Genomic DNA, 18,950 nt, shown 5'->3' with positions numbered 1-18,950 from the left:
AAAAGCAAAGATACATTTGAAACACACCATTTAAAAACCAAACAAAAGTTTTTCTTTCTCATTTAAACAGTTAAATAACTGACGATCCGGAGTGCATAAAACAGGTGAATAGCTAGATGAGCTTTGGTAAAGATTCCTGGCAACAAAGCTCCTTGAACTAATTTCAACTTCTCTTCCTTCTCTCCTGTAGAATACTTGTTAGTTCCTTCTCTATTCTCCATACAAATGTCTTTACTACTCCTTCACGGATCCTTTGTAAATACCCGGTTGACCCAAAGTAAAGCATGAGAGAAGGTCAGTGGAAAGTAACACCCCATCATGCATTTGGAATTATTCTGCATCACATTGAGTCCTTGCCATTGATGACTGCAATCTATAGACAATTGGCCACAGACGAGAAACTGAACTGAGGCCAGGGGTCATATTTATAAAGCTTCTCAGAGTGGGAGTGCTGATCAAGGATCAGGTCCCCCTTGTCCATGTGATCTTTTTCATTGTGATCAAAAGTTCAAACTGAAGCTACATCAGCACTCTTACTATGAGATGCTTTAAGAATATGGGCCCAGTTGTCTGAGAGGTAGCTGGTCTGAGAGATGTGCTATATACAGTAGAGTGCAGTGTAGATGATACAGACAGATAAGTTGATCAGAGGTTTGCTGATAGAGAAAAAATATATATTTATTTCTGTCTGTCTTATTGAATTTCCTTCTTTATAAATCTCTCTCTCTCACACACACACACACACACAGAAAAAGACATATATATGCAGCAGAAAGCAATATAAACACTCAGAAACTCAAATACACCAAAGAAACACAATCAAACACTAATGTATACGCACATACTGTATATACACAAATCCAATGACCACATGCATACACACATACAGTATGCATGCAAAGACATTGACACGCAAACACACTTGACATGGCGGGTTAACAGGAGGGACGGATTGAAGATTTTCAGGATTTACACAGAATTGGTTATGCAAACATAGATGCATTCCAGGAAACAATTATTGATAATAGAGCAGGCACACACACACACACACCATATGGAGTAGAAAGGCAGGCTACTACTTCATTGCTTATGAGAAACACCTGCTATTGGTAGTTTGTTGTGTGGTGTCTTTTTGATGTATCATATACTAATGTCTGATAATTTTTGCAATATTGTCTTTTTCTTGTTGATCTCATTAAAAACATCCTACAATCTTAAGTATCAGTTATGAATCAAGTATGGGCTCCACGTCATTGACTGCACAATTAGGCATCAGATTGCTATATCATATGATGTGGTTAGCTGATATGTTAAAGTTGAATGGCGCAGAAGGTAGATAGATGACTTCCGTTTTACGGGCTCTTAACCAATTGTGCTATTTTGTGTGTTTTTTCGCTTTATTTGTAACTTATTTTATATCTAATGTTTCTGTCACCGTCTCTTATGACCGAAAAGAGCTTCTGGATATCAGGACAGCGATTACTCACCTCGTACTGGATGAAGATTATTTTTCTTTAACGAGTCTGACGCAAAGGATTTATATCAGACACCTGGAAATGCCCTCATCCCCGTCATTCGCGTTAGAAAGAGACAGAGATATTTGGGACATAGGTAATGGGTGCCTTATCTGATGGCGAGTGGGTAATGTGCCTCTACCATCAGTCCTGTTAGCTAACGTACAAACATTGGATAACAAAATAGACAAGCTACGATCACGAATATCCTACCAACGGCACCTTAGAAAGTATAATATCTGAGGCCTCCCTACTGGCGCAGTTGTCTAAGGCACTGCATTGCAGTTGTGCCACTAGAGATCCTGGTTTGAGTCCAGGCTCTGTTGCAGCTGGCTGGGACCGGGAGACCCATGGGGTGGCGAACAATTGGCCTAGTGTCGTCTGGATTAGGAGAGGATTTGGCAGGCAGGAATGTCCTTGTCCCATCGTGCTCTAGCGACTCCTGTGGCGGCCGGGCGCATGCATGCTGACACGGTCACCAGGTGTACGGTGTTTCCTCTGACACATTGGTGTGGCTGGATTCTGGGTTAAGTAGGCATTGTGTCAAGAAGCAGTGTGGCTTGGTTGGGTCATGTTTCAGACGACGCATGGCTCTCATCCTTCGCCTCTCCCGAGTCTGTACAGCAGTTGCAGTGATTAGACAAGACTGTAACTACCAATTAGATACAATGAAAATTGGAGAGAAAAAGGGGTAATTTTTGTTTTTGGAGATTTATCAGCATTTATTAAACAACTCCGTTTTTACCAAGTTTGTTCTCCTGCGCCTGACTTCCCTGCCACCAACACACACCCATTACATGGTTAAATACAGCTGGCGGGGTTTACACTGTATCGGCAAGATATAACAGCTGCAACCATTAAGACAAGGGGTAGCGGTCTGTGTATATTTGTAAACAACAGCTGCTGCACGAAATCTTACATTAAGGAAGTCTCAAGGTTTTGCTCGCCTGAGGTAGAGTATCTCAGGATAAGCTGTAAACCACACTATATACCAAGGGAGTTTTCATCTATATTTCATCTATATTTTTTCGTATCTGTCTATAAACCGATGCTAGCACTATGTCCGCACGGAGCTCCTAGTGGCCGGGGACTTTAATGCAGGGAAACTTAAATCCATTTTACCTCATTTTACCTCATTTCTACCAGCACGCTTGGATTGCGTCCTACCTGACAGGTCGCTCCTACCAGGTGGCGTGGCGAGAATCTGTCTCCTCACCACGCGCTCTCACCACTGGTGTCCCCCAGGGCTCTGTTCTAGGCCCTCTCCTATTCTCGCTATACACCAAGTCACTTGGCTCTGTCATAACCTCACATGGTCTCTCCTATCATTGCTATGCAGACGACACACAACTAATCTTCTCCTTTCCCCCTTCTGATGACCAGGTGGCGAATCGCATCTCTGCATGTCTGGCAGACATATCAGTGTGGATGACGGATCACCACCTCAAGCTGAACCTCGGCAAGACGGAGCTGCTCTTCCTCCCGGGGAAGGACTGCCCGTTCCATGATCTCGCCATCACGGTTGACAACTCCATTGTGTCCTCCTCCCAGAGCGCTAAGAACCTTGGCGTGATCCTGGACAACACCCTGACGTTCTCAACCAACATCAAGGCGGTGGCCCGTTCCTGTAGGTTCATGCTCTACAACATCCGCAGAGTACGACCCTGCCTCACACAGGAAGCGGCGCAGGTCCTAATCCAGGCACTTGTCATCTCCCGTCTGGATTACTGCAACTCGCTGTTGGCTGGGCTCCCTGCCAGTTGAAGCTCGCATCCGCTACAAGACCATGGTGCTTGCCTACGGAGCTTTGAGGGGAACGGCACCTCAGTACCTCCAGGCTCTGATCAGGCCCTACACCCAAACAAGGGCACTGCGTTCATCCACCTCTGGCCTGCTCGCCTCCCTACCACTGAGGAAGTACAGCTCCCGCTCAGCCCAGTCAAAACTGTTCGCTGCTCTGGCCCCCCCAATGGTGGAACAAACTCCCTCACGACGCCAGGACAGCGGAGTCAATCACCACCTTCCGGAGACACCTGAAACCCCACCTCTTTAAGGAATACCTAGGATAGGATAAGTAATCCCTCTCACCCCCCCCCCCTTTAAGATTTAGATGCACTATTGTAAAGTGACTGTTCCACTGGATGTCATAAGGTGAATGCACCAATTTGTAAGTCGCTCTGGATAAGAGCGTCTGCTAAATGACTTACATGTAAATGTAAATGTGCAACCAGAGGGAAAAAAACTCTAGACCATCTTTACTCCACACACAGAGACACGTACAAAGCTCTCCCTTCGCCCTCCATTTGGCAAATCTGACCATAATTATATCCTCCTGATTCCTGCTTACAAGCAACAACAAGCAACAACTAAAGCAGGAAGCACCAGTGACTCGGTAAATAAAGAAGTGGTCTGTCACGACTTCTACCGAAGGTAACTCCTCTCCCTGTTCGGGAGGCGCTCCGCGGTCAGCGTCGCCGATTTACTAGCCACCACTGATCCCTTTTTCCTTTTCTGTTTGTTTTGTCTGTGATTCTTTTTCACACCTGGTTTCATTTGCGTTAATATCTGTGTGTATAAGGGTAACCTGTTGTCTGCCTTAGTTTGTGCGAGATTAGACTTGTGTATTGTGCTCGATTGTATTTACAGTTTGTTGTTTTCACGGTTACGCACGTGTATTTGAGTGTCGGAACTGTGTTTGTTCCTCCGTGCGTTTGCACCAGGAAGAGCGTAGTTTGTATTTTCGACTGTGCCGTTTTTGTGTTGGTGGACTGTCTGTTAAAACACACTTCTCCGACATCCCTGCTCTCTTGCACCTGACTCCTACACCTCTCACCTAGACGCACGTTATCACATGGTCAGATGACACAGATGCTAAGCTATAGGACTATTTTGCTAGCACAGACTGGAATATGTTCCGGGATTCTTCCGATGGCATTGAGGAGTACACCACATCAGTCACTGGCTTCATCAATGAATGCATCAATGACGTCATCCCACAGTGACCGTACGTACATACCCCAACCAGAAGCTGGGGATGGATGGATTACAGGCAACATCTGCACTTACCTAAAGGGTAGAGCTGCCGCTTTCAGGGAGCTGGACTCAAACCCGGACGCTTATAAGAAATCCAGCTATGCTGAATCGTAGTACTACACCGGCTCCGACACTCGTCAGATGTGGCAGGGCTTGAAAACTATTACAGACTACAAAGGGAAGCGCAGCAGTGAGCTGCCCAGTGACACAAGCCTACCAGATTAAGCTAAATTACTTATATGCTCGCATAGAGGCAAGGAACACTGAAGCATGCATTAGAGCCAGTGGCGATTTTAGCATGTAAATCTGGGTGGGGACAAAAAAAAGTGGGATGCATGCCAGCAAAGCCACTACACAACAGAACACTAAAAAATACATTAGTTGCACTACAACAGTGACAAATAATGCCCACAAACTGTTAGGGCCTACATAAAGCTGTCCCAACAGCAGAGTCCCAACAGCTTACCACTGCTCCACCTGGCTTTCAGCGGAGCCTTGTCTGGCATCGAAAGAGTTAATTCAGCCTCATTTACTGCCTTTAAAAAAACATAGCTGTTATGGCTGACTTGCTTAAACAAATATGGATTCTACTGACAATTGAGATGTACAAACTATGGCATAAGGGGACGACAAGCAGATAAGAGGCAATTCATACTTTCGATTAAGACTTAATGAGTAAGTGAAGACGGACGTTGTCAATATGACTATTTGTTCAGCACTTTTGAAATGTACAACGACATTCAGAACATGGGCCATTTAAGTTAAAACCGCAGGATAAATGAATGGAGCAGATAAACAGACAATGAAAGGTCTTACAATATTTGATGATTACATTTCTCTAAAACAGGTTATGGGCTATTTGTGCACCACCAAGTTAGAACCGTAAGCAAAAATAAGAGGTGAAAATAGACCAAATTATTATGGTGAGGCACATTGAACGCCATTTGTGTCTTTACGTGTCAAAAAAGATACAAGTCATATAACACTATTTGACTCGTTAAATAAGCTTTTAGTTTGACACGTCAAATTACACAATTCTATCATAGAATGTACAAGCCAAGCACGACCAATTACTATCAGTAGCACTGTCAAAGCTGTACAAAATAGTAGCCAAACAAGCACACACCGGGCCACGAGCGATGTGTGTACAATATCGCGTTAGTGAGGCACATAAGCTACTAACAGCTTACTACACAATATACACTTTAGTATTACTTTCTTAGCTACAGTATACATTTCTCCCTTGCATAATACATCATTTATGCAGCAGCATACATTATATTTTTTGGACTCACCTTGTGAAGGTGACGCAGCGGCCTTTTGTGGGCAAATTTTGTCAAAGTCTGGCATTCTCTGGATTTATGGTGGAAACTCCACAGAGCCACTCTGTTGAATAGCAGGCTAACATTAGTGGTTTCTTTGCCATGCTTGCAGTTAGGCACTTATTCCTTCCAAATGACTCATTGTTAAATTTGCGATTTCCAACTTGTGTAATCTTTATGTACAATGGCCGATGAGCACAGATACGTTTTATCTATAATTTCTCTTCATTATTTATCTTCATATGACAAGGATTGAAAAGGATTTGACAGTAGATTGTCAACTTGATGACAACTGATGACGACTGCTAGCTAAGACTTTGAAAGTAAGACATTGACATGATCACTCCAATCAAAGGTATTGTAGATATAACATGATTTGATGTCGTTCTATCTGTGGCCAGACCTTGAGTCTTCTTAGATCGGCACTTCTAATATAACTCTATGGCAGAACCCAAGAACCCATTTTTGAGACTTAAGCTTAGAATTGGCGACGACGTATTGTCCCATAAGAAACAGAAAACTGAGCCAATCTGGCGCAACGCTCTGAATTTTATGCAGGCTAGCCCCACCACCACAGAAAGCACTGAGCTAGGCTGAAACATCTGCATTTGGAGCTGCCTTACTCAAGAAAGCAAAAAAGAGACCATATTTGTTTGCGATTTAAAAAAAAAGTTTTACATTGTTTGCAAACTGATTTGTGACGTGTGTTAATACCAAATAACATTTATACTTAAAAATAAAAATTTTACCTAATAATGTGGTGCTCAAAACAGGTGGGGCTCTGCCACTGATGAGAGTATCAACTATTCCGGACGACTGTGTGATCACGCTCTCTGTAGCCGATGTGAGTCAGACCGTTAAACAGGTCAACATTCACAGAGCTGCAGGGCCAGACGGATTACCAGGACGTGTACTCCGAGCATGTGATGGCCAACTGGCAAGTGTCTTTACTGAAATGTTCAACCTGTCCCTGACTGAGTCTGTAATACCAACATGTTTCAGGCAGACCACCATAGTCCCTGTGCCCAGGAACACTAAGGCAACCTACCTAAATGACTACAGAACTGTAGTGATCACGTCTGTAGACATAAAGTGCTTTGAAAGGTTGGTCATGGCTCACATCAACACCATTATCCCAGAAAGCCTAGATCCACTCCAATTTGCATACCACACCAACAGATCCACAGATGATCTCTATTGCACTCCACACTGCCCTTTCCCACCTGGACAAAAGGACCACCTATGTGAGAATGCTATTCATTGACTACAGCTCAGAATTCAACACCATAGCACCCTCAAAGCTCATCACTAAGCTGGGACTAAACACCTTCCTCTTCAACTGGATCCTGGACTTCCCGACGGGCCGCCCACAAGGTGGTAAAGGAAGGTAACAACACATCTGCCACGCTGATCCTCAACACGGGGGTCCCTCAGGGGTTCGTGCTCAGTCCCCTCTTGTACTCCCTGTTCACCTATGACTGCATGGCCAGGCATGACTCCAACACCATCATTAAGTTTGCAGGTGACACAACAGTGGTAGGTCAGTTATGATCACCACTTTATTTTATCAGAATAATAGTAGAGAGAATGATTTATTTCAGCTTTTATTTCTTTCATCACATTCCCAGTAGTCAGAAGTTTACATACACTCAATTAGTATTTGGTAGCATTGCCTTTAAATTGTTTAACTTGAGTCAAACGTTTCGGGTAGCCTTCCACAAGCTTCCCACAATAAGTTGGGTGCATTTTGGCCCATTCCGCCTGACAGAGCTGGTGTAATTGAATCAGGTTTGTAGGCCTCCTTGCTCGCATATGCATTTTCAGTTCTTTTCAAGTCTTCTATAGAATTGAGGTCAGGGCTTTGTGATGGCCACTCCAATACCTTGACTTTGTTTTCCTTAAGCCATTTTCCACAACTTTGGAAGTACGCTTGTCCATTTGAAAGACCTATTTGTGACCAAGCTTTAACTGATGTCTTAAGATGTTGCTTCAATATATCGACATAGCATCATGAGGAAAGAAAATTATCTATTTTATAAAGTGCACCAGTCCCTCCTGCAGCAAAGGACACACACAACATGATGCTGCCACTCCTGTGCTTCACGGTTGGGATGATGTTCTTCAGCTTGCATGCCTCCCCTTTTGTTGTTCTGGGATTGATTTGCACTTTTCGCACCAAAGTACGTTCATCTCTAGGAGACAGTACGCGTCTCCTTCCTGAGCGGTATGGTCCCATGGTGTTTATACTTGCATGCTATTGTTTGTATAGATGAACATGATACCTTCAGGCGTTTGGAAATTGCTCCCAAGGATGAACCAGACTTGTGGAGGTCTACAATTTTTGTCTGGGGTCTTGGCTGATTTCTTTTGATTTTCAAATGATGTCAAGCAAAGAAGCACTGCGTTTGAATGTAGGCCTTGAAATACATCCACAGGTACACCTTCAATTGACTCAAATTATGTCAGTTAGCCTATCAGAAGCTTCTAAAGCCATGACATCGTTTTCTGGAATTTATGACTCCAACCTATGTAAACTTCTGACTGTACATTGGCAATGGACCTTGGCAACTTGCTGAAGAGCATGTTCACAGTGACAATATAGCATATGTGTAATGGACACTGTCCAATTGCTCGTTGGTGTTGATTTCAGCCTGTCCATTTGGGGATGGTAAATCCCTCATTAAATACATTGGAAATGTACAATGTACACTTTTAAATTAGATCAACCACTTAAAATCTGCATATCAGCCATTATCGGAATATCCCTTCAGTGTGTCTGTGTACTGCTTGTGTGCCAGAGGGGGCCATTGCCCAAGGAGAGAGAGCACAACATTCCAGCTGCTGGTATAAAATAATGACAGACAGACTAAATAGATAGCAAATTCAAAACATAACTTGTTGCAGTTATCTAGCTAGTTAACTATAGCTAAATAATAATTAATGGCATTGTTACCTTTCCACTGGCACTAGGTAGCCTAAATAAATCTGCACCATTGGAAAGCTGGAATTTCCCTCTATTAAACAGTAGCTATGTAATTGTGATAATGTTACAAATATTCCAACAATAGCCTGATTGACAAATAACTTTCTGTGCATAGATCTCCCCTGGAACATTAATATTTGAGCCTTATATATAAACATGTCTAGTTAGATACCTTGCTTTGAAGCTGCCTACATTATTGATTTGATCCCCGATTCATTGAATGAGATAATCATTTTATAAAGACAAAAGTATGGTTGTAATGTCGCACAATTTTCTAACAAGAGTGGCAACCATCCTACAGGATAGCTACTGGGTGTGCATGCTTTTGTTCAAGCCCTGGTCTAACCACATTGTAGGCTTAACATCAGCTCCTCAACAGGACCTTGATAAGCAGACTTATCAAGGTGTTTCAGGGCTGGATCAAAAGCCAACCCTCTGCATGTTGACAACATGTGACTAACAGTGCAGTTCTACTTTGTGGGGCGTTAAGTGCCTTGATCAAGGGCACAACAGCTAGAGATGGTAAGCCATGGGAGCAGACACATCAGCCTTCCAGTGTCAGTAATGCTTTCTTTTTCTTGTAAGCTGTAATAATATTCATGAACATTTGGTTAAAAGGCATGAAGTAATCATGAAAAATGTGAAGGAACCCTTAACAATGAATGATCAGAGGTATCTGTACATGTATAGCATAATGTAATTTGTGAATTTCGGTGAACATAGTCTAATGGACAGACTTAGAAAAAGACAGCTCCTGCACTTCTTTCATCCCAAGCACTGTCAGCAAGCATGACATAGCTGGTTGCATAGTAACTGCGTTATTTTACATGGAACTATTACACTTGCAAGTTATCAAAACACTGTTTAGAATATCTACATAAGTCAGCAGTTTCACTCTTCTCATATCACTCTGTAGACTACTGACCGATTCAAAACTTCCTCACATTAAATCACAACTTACCCACATTAAACCACACCCCAAAGACAACTCTTGTTTGTGCTTCAGTAATGTCCGATGCATTTCTTAATGAGCACCAGAAGAAACAATCGGTGACTGCAGTCAAAGTTTTTGGGATGTCATGTGTCCTACTTATAACAGTACAGTCATAACATCTTAAGTATTACAAAACGTATATTCAATCAAATAAACCTCACGAAGAAAATAAGCCAGACATTTTTTGTTGACCAAATTCGACACTATCTCTTTGACCTCCATACAAAACTCCTTGCTTGCTAGGCAAAGCAATGAGCCTCTCTCTCAGTGTTGCCAACTCCGCAGTAAGGAAAGTAGCTATTGGCTGTCCTAAAAGTTGCTAGAAGTCGCTAAATGATGTCGTAACCTAATTTGCATAATTGGCCATGTGCATGTAATTGTGATGGATGCTGTAGGAGAGAGGAGTAAGGTCGTGGGAGAGACAAAAAGTGAGTAAAAAACACACTAAATATGTTTAGAACTACAAATGAGCAAGCTGCAGAGAGTGGCACACAGCGAATAAGAACCAGATATTTGAGGCCATACTCCTCCTTCAGCGCTTTATGGACCCCATTGTTAATCCCCATCATAGCAGAGGCATTGTCAGTCCCTATCCCCAGGAGTTTCTCTTTTTTAAGACAACACTTCTCGAGGAAAGCCACAACAGCACGGGCTATAGATTTGGCATCTCCTCCCTCCAACTCAACAAGCCACAGAAATGTTGATACAATTGTCTGCTTGGTGTCACTAAAGTACCTTATCACAACCCCCAGGTACTTAGAAACACTTACATCCGTGGACTCATCGAGGAGGAGGCTGAAACGCTGGTCACCCACATCTGTGACCAACTGTTTCAGAAAGAATGGTGCTAGAACACCATTAATCATTTTTGTGCACTTTGTCCTGTGCATGTTGAAGTGGGTAGCAGCAGTGGAGTCTGAGAAAGCAGCTCTACATGTTTCTCCAATGTGATCACATGCCAGCATGGAACAGTGTTCAGCGATAGCTAATGCCATGGTGGCATCTGACTTTTTTGCAGAGTCAATTTTTTAACCATAAATGGCAGCTTGTTTAGGGTGGAACTGTTATAAGACTTTGCCTTTTGAGTATGTTTTTGAGTTGTCATGTGTTTTTTTACATCACTAAGTTTGGCTTAGAAATCAGCCTTACAATACAGGCAGTATGCCCGTGTATCATCTCCAATAAATGGCTTCAACCGGCCTTTGAATTCAGGGTTTTATTCCCACTCCTTTCTGTATTTTTGAGTGTACAGTTTAGACTGAGACATGATGAGCTAGCCAGCTAGATGTTTAGCTTATGTCACAGAGAGGCACACACACAGTGGACAAGGTGAGTAAGTGACTGAGGCTGTTTAAGTCAAATGCAGTGTTTTATTTTTGTGCAGTTATTTATTTTAGACAAAGAACATTTTACATTTACATCCCGCCCTGAATGTAAGCCAGGGCGGGATCAGCCAGCGGCGGCTTCCTGCATGCGCGATTCATTTGCAGTCTGGATGCGGAGGGGGGGAACATCTCCTGCTCTGACTGCATCTGGGAGGGACTGCTGAGGACTGAAGCACTGTGAGTGCTTTGGGATGGGGGTGGGGCCGACGCAGCTCCCACTGCTGTCATGCAGGTGAAAGAGGACCCAAACGCGACTTAACAGAAACAGAGTTTATTAAAGTCCAAAACGGAATAACAGAAATCCTCTAGATTTGTAGAGGGGGAAAACAACTGGAGAAGCGGCCACAGACTGCAGGTCGCTTCGGGTAGGCGCAGGCCGTAGTCGACTGAGACACCTGCTCACACGCAGCATCTGATGAAGGCACAAAACACGACAGGACAGGGTGATACACAATCACGGCAAAAACACGACAGGACAGGGCGAAACGCAATCACAGCATGGTGAATACAATACAAGGAACCGACGGAACAGGAACGGATCACAAAGGAATAAATAGGGACTCTAATCAGGGGAAAGGATCGGGAACAGGTGTGGGAAGACTAAATGATGATTAGGGGAATAGGAACAGCTGGGAGCAGGAACGGAACGACAGAGAGAAGAGAGAGCGAGAGAGTGAGAGAGGGAGGGGGAGAGAGAGGGATAGAACCAAACAAGACCAGCAGAGGGAAACGAATAGCATGGGGAGCACAGGGACAAGACATGACAATAAATGACAAACATGACAGTACCCCCCACTCACCGAGCGCCTCCTGGCGCACTCGAGGAGGAATCCTGGCGGCAACGGAGGAAATCATCGATGAGCGAACGGTCCAGCACGTCCCGAGACGGAACCCAACTCCTCTCCTCAGGACCGTAACCCTCCCAATCCACTAGGTATTGGTGACCCCGTCCCCGAGAACGCATGTCCATAATCTTATGTACCTTGTAAATAGGTGCGCTCTCGACAAGGACGGGAGGGGGGAGGGAAGACGAACGGGGGTGCGAAGAAAGGGCTTAACACAGGAGACATGGAAGACAGGATGGACGCGACGAAGATGTCGCGGAAGAAGCAGTCGCACAGCGACAGGATTGACGACCTGGGAGACACGGAACGGACCAATGAACCGCGGAGTCAACTTACGAGAAGCTGTCGTAAGAGGAAGGTTGCGAGTGGAAAGCCACACTCTCTGGCCGCAACAATACCTTGGACTCTTAATCCTGCGTTTATTGGCGGCTCTCACCGTCTGTGCCCTGTAACGGCAAAGTGCAGACCTCACCCTCCTCCAGGTGCGCTCACAACGTTGGACAAACGCTTGAGCGGAGGGAACGCTGGACTCGGCAAGCTGGGATGAGAACAGAGGAGGCTGGTAACCCAGACTACTCTGAAACGGAGATAACCCGGTAGCAGACGAAGGAAGCGAATTGTGAGCGTATTCTGCCCAGGGGAGCTGTTCTGCCCAAGACGCAGGGTTTCTGAAAGAAAGGCTGCGTAGTATGCGACCAATCGTCTGATTGGCCCTCTCTGCTTGACCGTTAGACTGGGGATGAAACCCGGAAGAGAGACTGACGGACGCACCAATCAAACGACAGAACTCCCTCCAAAACTGTGACGTGAATTGCGGGCCTCTGTCTGAAACGGCGTCTAACGGGAGGCCATGAATTCTGAATACATTCTCAATAATGATTTGTGCCGTCTCCTTAGCGGAAGGAAGTTTAGCGAGGGGAATGAAATGTGCCGCCTTAGAGAACCTATCGACAACCGTCAGAATCACAGTCTTCCCCGCAGACAAAGGCAGACCGGTAATGAAGTCTAAGGCAATGTGAGACCATGGTCGAGAAGGAATGGGGAGCGGTCTGAGACGACCGGCAGGAGGAGAGTTACCCGACTTAGTCTGCGCGCAGTCCGAACAAGCAGCCACGAAACGGCGCGTGTCACGCTCCTGAGTCGGCCACCAAAAGCGCTGGCGAATAGACGCAAGAGTGCCTCGAACACCGGGATGACCAGCTAACTTGGCAGAGTGAGCCCACTGAAGAACAGCCAGACGAGTGGAAACAGGAACGAAAAGGAGGTTACTAGGACAAGCGCGCGGCGACGCAGTGTGCGTGAGTGCTTGCTTAACCTGTCTTTCAATTCCCCAGACTGTTAACCCGACAACACGCCCATAAGGAAGAATCCCCTCGGGATCAGTAGAAGCCACAGAAGAACTAAACAGACGGGATAAGGCATCAGGCTTGGTGTTCTTGCTACCCGGACGGTAAGAAATCACAAACTCGAAACGAGCGAAAAACAACGCCCAACGAGCTTGACGGGCATTAAGTCGTTTGGCAGAACGGATGTACTCAAGGTTCTTATGGTCTGTCCAAACGACAAAAGGAACGGTCGCCCCCTCCAACCACTGTCGCCATTCGCCTAGGGCTAAGCGGATGGCGAGCAGTTCACGGTTACCCACATCATAGTTGCGCTCAGATGGCGACAGGCGATGAGAAAAATAAGCGCAAGGATGAACCTTATCGTCAGACTGGAAGCGCTGGGATAGGATGGCTCCCACGCCTACCTCTGAAGCGTCAACCTCGACAATGAATTGTCTAGTGACGTCAGGAGTAACGAGGATAGGAGCGGACGTAAAACGTTCTTTTAGAAGATCAAAAGCTCCCTGGGCGGAACCGGACCACTTAAAACACGTCTTAACAGAAGTAAGAGCTGTGAGAGGGGCAGCAACTTGACCGAAATTACGAATGAAACGCCGATAGAAATTAGCGAAACCTAAAAAGCGCTGCAACTCGACACGTGACCTTGGAACGGGCCAATCACTGACAGCTTGGACCTTAGCGGAATCCATCTGAATGCCTTCAGCGGAAATAACGGAACCGAGAAAAGTAACGGAGGAGACATGAAAAGAGCACTTCTCAGCCTTTACGTAGAGACAATTCTCTAAAAGGCGCTGTAGAACACGTCGAACGTGCTGAACATGAATCTCGAGTGACGGAGAAAAAAATCAGGATATCGTCAAGATAGACAAAAACAAAAATGTTCAGCATGTCTCTCAGAACATCATTAACTAATGCCTGAAAAACAGCTGGCGCATTGGCGAGACCGAACGGCAGAACCCGGTACTCAAAATGCCCTAACGGAGTGTTAAACGCCGTTTTCCACTCGTCCCCCTCTCTGATGCGCACGAGATGGTAAGCGTTACGAAGGTCCAACTTAGTAAAGCACCTGGCTCCCTGCAGAATCTCGAAGGCTGATGACATAAGGGGAAGCGGATAACGATTCTTAACCGTTATGTCATTCAGCCCTCGATAATCACGCAGGGGCGCAGAGTACCGTCCTTCTTTTTAACAAAAAGAACCCCGCCCCGGCCGGAGAAGAAGAAGGCACTATGGTACCGGCGTCAAGAGACACAGACAAATAATCCTCGAGAGCCTTACGTTCGGGAGCCGACAGAGAGTATAGTCTACCTCGAGGAGGAGTGGTCCCCGGAAGGAGATCAATACTACAATCATACGACCGGTGAGGAGGAAGGGAGTTGGCTCGGGACCGACTGAAGACCGTGCGCAGATCATGATATTCCTCCGGCACTCCTGTCAAATCGCCAGGTTCCTCCTGAGAAGTAGGAACAGAAGAAACGGGAGGGATGGCAGACATTAAACACTTCACATGACAAGAAACGTTCCAGGATAGGATAGAATTACTAGACCAATTAATAGAAGGATTATGACATACTAGCCAGGGATGACCCAAAACAACAGGTGTAAACGGTGAACGGAAAATTAAAAAAGAAATAGTCTCACTGTGGTTACCAGATACTGTGAGAGTTAAAGGTAGTGTCTCAAATTTGATACTGGGAAGATGACTACCATCTAAGGCAAACATGGGCGTAGGCCTGTCTAACGGTCTGAAAGGAATGTTATGTTTCCGAACCCATGCTTCGTCCATGAAACAACCCTCAGCCCCAGAGTCAATCAAAGCACTGCATGTAGCACCCGAACCGGTCCAGCGTAGATGGACCGACATAGTAGTACAAGATCTAGATGAAGGGACCTGAGTAGTAGCGCTCACCAGTAGCCCTCCGCTTACTGATGGACTCTGGCCTCTTACTGGACATGAATTAACAAAATGTCCAGCAACTCCGCAATAGAGGCACAGGCGGTTGGTGATCCTCCGTTCCCTCTCCTTATTCGAGATGCGAATCCCTCCCAGCTGCATGGGCTCAGTCTCAAAGCCAGAGGAGGGAGATGGTTGCGATGCGGAGCAGGGAAACACCGTTGATGCGAGCTCTCTTCCACGAGCCCGGTGACGAAGATCTACCCGTCGTTCTATGCGGATGGCGAGAGCAATCAAAGAATCCACATCTGATGGAACCTCCCGGGAGAGAATCTCATCCTTAACCACTGCGTGGAGTCCCTCCAGAAAACGAGCGAGCAGCGCCGGCTCGTTCCACTCACTAGAGGCAGCAAGAGTGCGAAACTCAATGGAATAATCCGTTATGGACCGTTCACCTTGGCATAAGGAAGCCAGGGCCCTAGAAGCCTCCCCACCAAAAACTGAACGGTCAAAAACCCGAATCATCTCCTCTTTAAAGTTCTGGAATCTGTTAGAGCAATCAGCCCTTGCCTCCCAGATAGCTGTGCCCCATTCTCGAGCCCGGCCAGTAAGGAGTGAAATGACGTAAGCAACCCGAGCTCTCTCTCTAGAGTATGTGTGGGGTTGGAGAGAGAACACAATCTCACACTGCGTGAGAAAGGAGCGGCACTCAGTGGGCTGCCCGGAGTAGCAAGGTGGGTTATTAACCCTGGGTTCTGGAGGCTCGGCAGGCCAGGGAGTAACAGGTGGCACGAGACGTAGACTCTGGAACTGTCCAGAGAGGTCGGAAACCTGAGCGGCCAGGTTCTCCACGGCATGGCGAGCAGCAGACAATTCCTGCTCGTGTCTGCCGAGCATGGCTCCTTGGATCTCGACGGCAGTGTAACGAGCGTCTGAAGTCGCTGGGTCCATTCCTCGGTCGGTTCCTTCTGTCATGCAGGTGAAAGAGGACCCAAACGCGACTTAACAGAAACAGAGTTTATTAAAGTCCAAAACGGAATAACAGAAATCCTCTAGATTTGTAGAGGGGAAAACAACTGGAGAAGCGGCCACAGACTGCAGGTCGCCGGGTAGGCGCAGGCCGTAGTCGACTGAGACACCTGCTCACACGCAGCATCTGATGAAGGCACAAAACACGACAGGACAGGGTGATACACAATCACGGCAAAAACACGACAGGACAGGGCGAAACGCAATCACAGCATGGTGAATACAATACAAGGAACCGACGGAACAGGAACGGATCACAAAGGAATAAATAGGGACTCTAATCAGGGGAAAGGATCGGGAACAGGTGTGGGAAGACTAAATGATGATTAGGGGAATAGGAACAGCTGGGAGCAGGAACGGAACGACAGAGAGAAGAGAGAGCGAGAGAGTGAGAGAGGGAGGGGGAGAGAGAGGGATAGAACCAAACAAGACCAGCAGAGGGAAACGAATAGCATGGGGAGCACAGGGACAAGACATGACAATAAATGACAAACATGACAACTGCTTGTTGAGAAGAGTAAGAACGATACCTGCTTTCACGTCAGAGTCTTAAAGTCTACAATAAGACAAGAAAAAGTTGCTAGATTTGTCGCCAGTCAATTTTTTAAAAATGTGTCGCTAGAGGGGTCTGAATACTCGCTAAATATAGCGACAAATTCACTAAGTTGGCAACACTGCTCTCTTTTCCTCTTACTCTGGTGTAGTTCACCTTTAAAGCCCTTCCTGATAGAGGTTCATACAAATCCTGATAGTTTTGCAATTGTTAGAATGGCAGGTGTCATATTTTTTTAACAGTTTACACACATGCAGTAGTACTACGTATGTGATTATTATTTACACATAATTAAAGGTTTTACTGATTTTCAGGGCAGATTACCAGATCTTCTCACCTTCTTTCTATCTACTGTAGGAATACCTTTAAAAAAAAGCTGTTATTATAGGTTTTGTGTATTTAAAGAATCTTACAAATAATTGTAATCCTAAAAACATTATCTAAATTATCTTATCTATTTTTATTGTACCAACTTGATTGAGGCTGGCGAGATGAGGAGCAACATCAGCTTGATAGAGGGGGAAAGCTACCACATCTTCTTCAGCTACAGAAGCACTGACTGAGTCCTACGGCCTGCAGTTCTGCTACCATGAGAGGACCTTTGTCCCCAGCTGTACCGTGTTGGAGAACATGTTTGACTGAAACCAGGAGAGTCAGAAGGTGCTGCTGGTCCTTAGCCACGAGTTTGTGAGGAGCCGCTGTTCAGAGACTGTCTGGAGCAGAAGCCCGTGCTGCCTGAGCTACTGGATCGAAGAGTTCCCGTCCCTCTGTACCTCTGTCACCTCACTTACCTGGAGGTCAGAGACCCAGACTTCCTCAGTAAAGTGCTCAAGGTGCTCTGCACTCCCAATCTGCAGCTCCGGGGTTAATCTGTGATGCCCTTCCAGCCTCTTTCCATCTACAACGGGAAGGTCCACAGCCTCTGAGTAACATCAACAAGGAAGGGCTCCACAAATGGGAGGCACTTGGTCATTCAGGACCAGGAGAAGAATAGCAAGGCTGTACGGATGATCAACAGTGTCTCTCAGACCAAAGTGTGGCTGCGTCCTCTGTGGCTTCGGAATTCTGGTCGTTATTTCCTTTTAATTTGTGTCCAATTAAGACACCCAGTAACATAATAAAAAAATCCCCATCAAAATATGTCAGATTAAGCTAGATCAACAACCAATTTCACAGAGCTTACAGATTTTTTCAAAGAATAATAGGCAATTGTTGCACAATCCAGGTGTGGAAAGCTCTTAGAGGCTTACCCAGAAAGATGCACAGTTGTAATTGCAGCCAAAGGTGCTTCTACAAAGTATTCACTAGGAGTTTAATACTTATGTAAATTCGATATTTCTATACATAATGTTCAAGATATTTGCAAAAATGTCTAAAAACATGTTTTTAGTTTGTCATTATTGGGTATGGTGTATAGATGGGTAAGAGAAGAAAATATATTTAATACATTTTGTATTCAGGTATGAATATTTTCTGAAGGCACTGTACATAACATAAACTAATATAATAGCATAGTATAATGTTACTGTAAGACGAAAAACACTCCCTATTTTTTATGAGATTTTAGGATGAATTTGCAAATGGTCAAATGTTTTCTTTAATGCAGCCAAAAATCAACAGCACACACACTCGGTAAAATATGTTCTTTGATTGTAAAATAACACAGGTATGTTACAATTTCTTAACACCATCAACTCTAAGATTCACTCACTGTACCTAATTCAGAACAACACTGTACATAACTCAAGAAAATGTAAATGCATATTCCAATGAAATTGACTGAAATCAAATGAGTGGCATGCAGATGCTGTATGGACATTTCACCGGTAAAACTTGAAAAACTATCATTCACAATTGACAGTGAGAAATGTGAAGGTTGGGTGACAAAAAAGGCATGCATAAAGTAGACGTAGAGAATCACATGTGCAGAATGTGATACAGATTTTGGACTCTAGGGAAGAGGCTCCCATGGGGGTGGGACGGGGGCAAAACGGGGTGGTTACCTTTCGAAATGCAGCTACAGCCACATACAGTGCCTTGCGAAAGTATTTG

This window comes from Oncorhynchus gorbuscha, linkage group LG23 (genome assembly GCF_021184085.1).
Source record: "Oncorhynchus gorbuscha isolate QuinsamMale2020 ecotype Even-year linkage group LG23, OgorEven_v1.0, whole genome shotgun sequence".
NCBI classification, from domain to species: Eukaryota; Metazoa; Chordata; class Actinopteri; order Salmoniformes; family Salmonidae; genus Oncorhynchus; species Oncorhynchus gorbuscha.
This window is presented reverse-complemented; position numbering follows the sequence as displayed.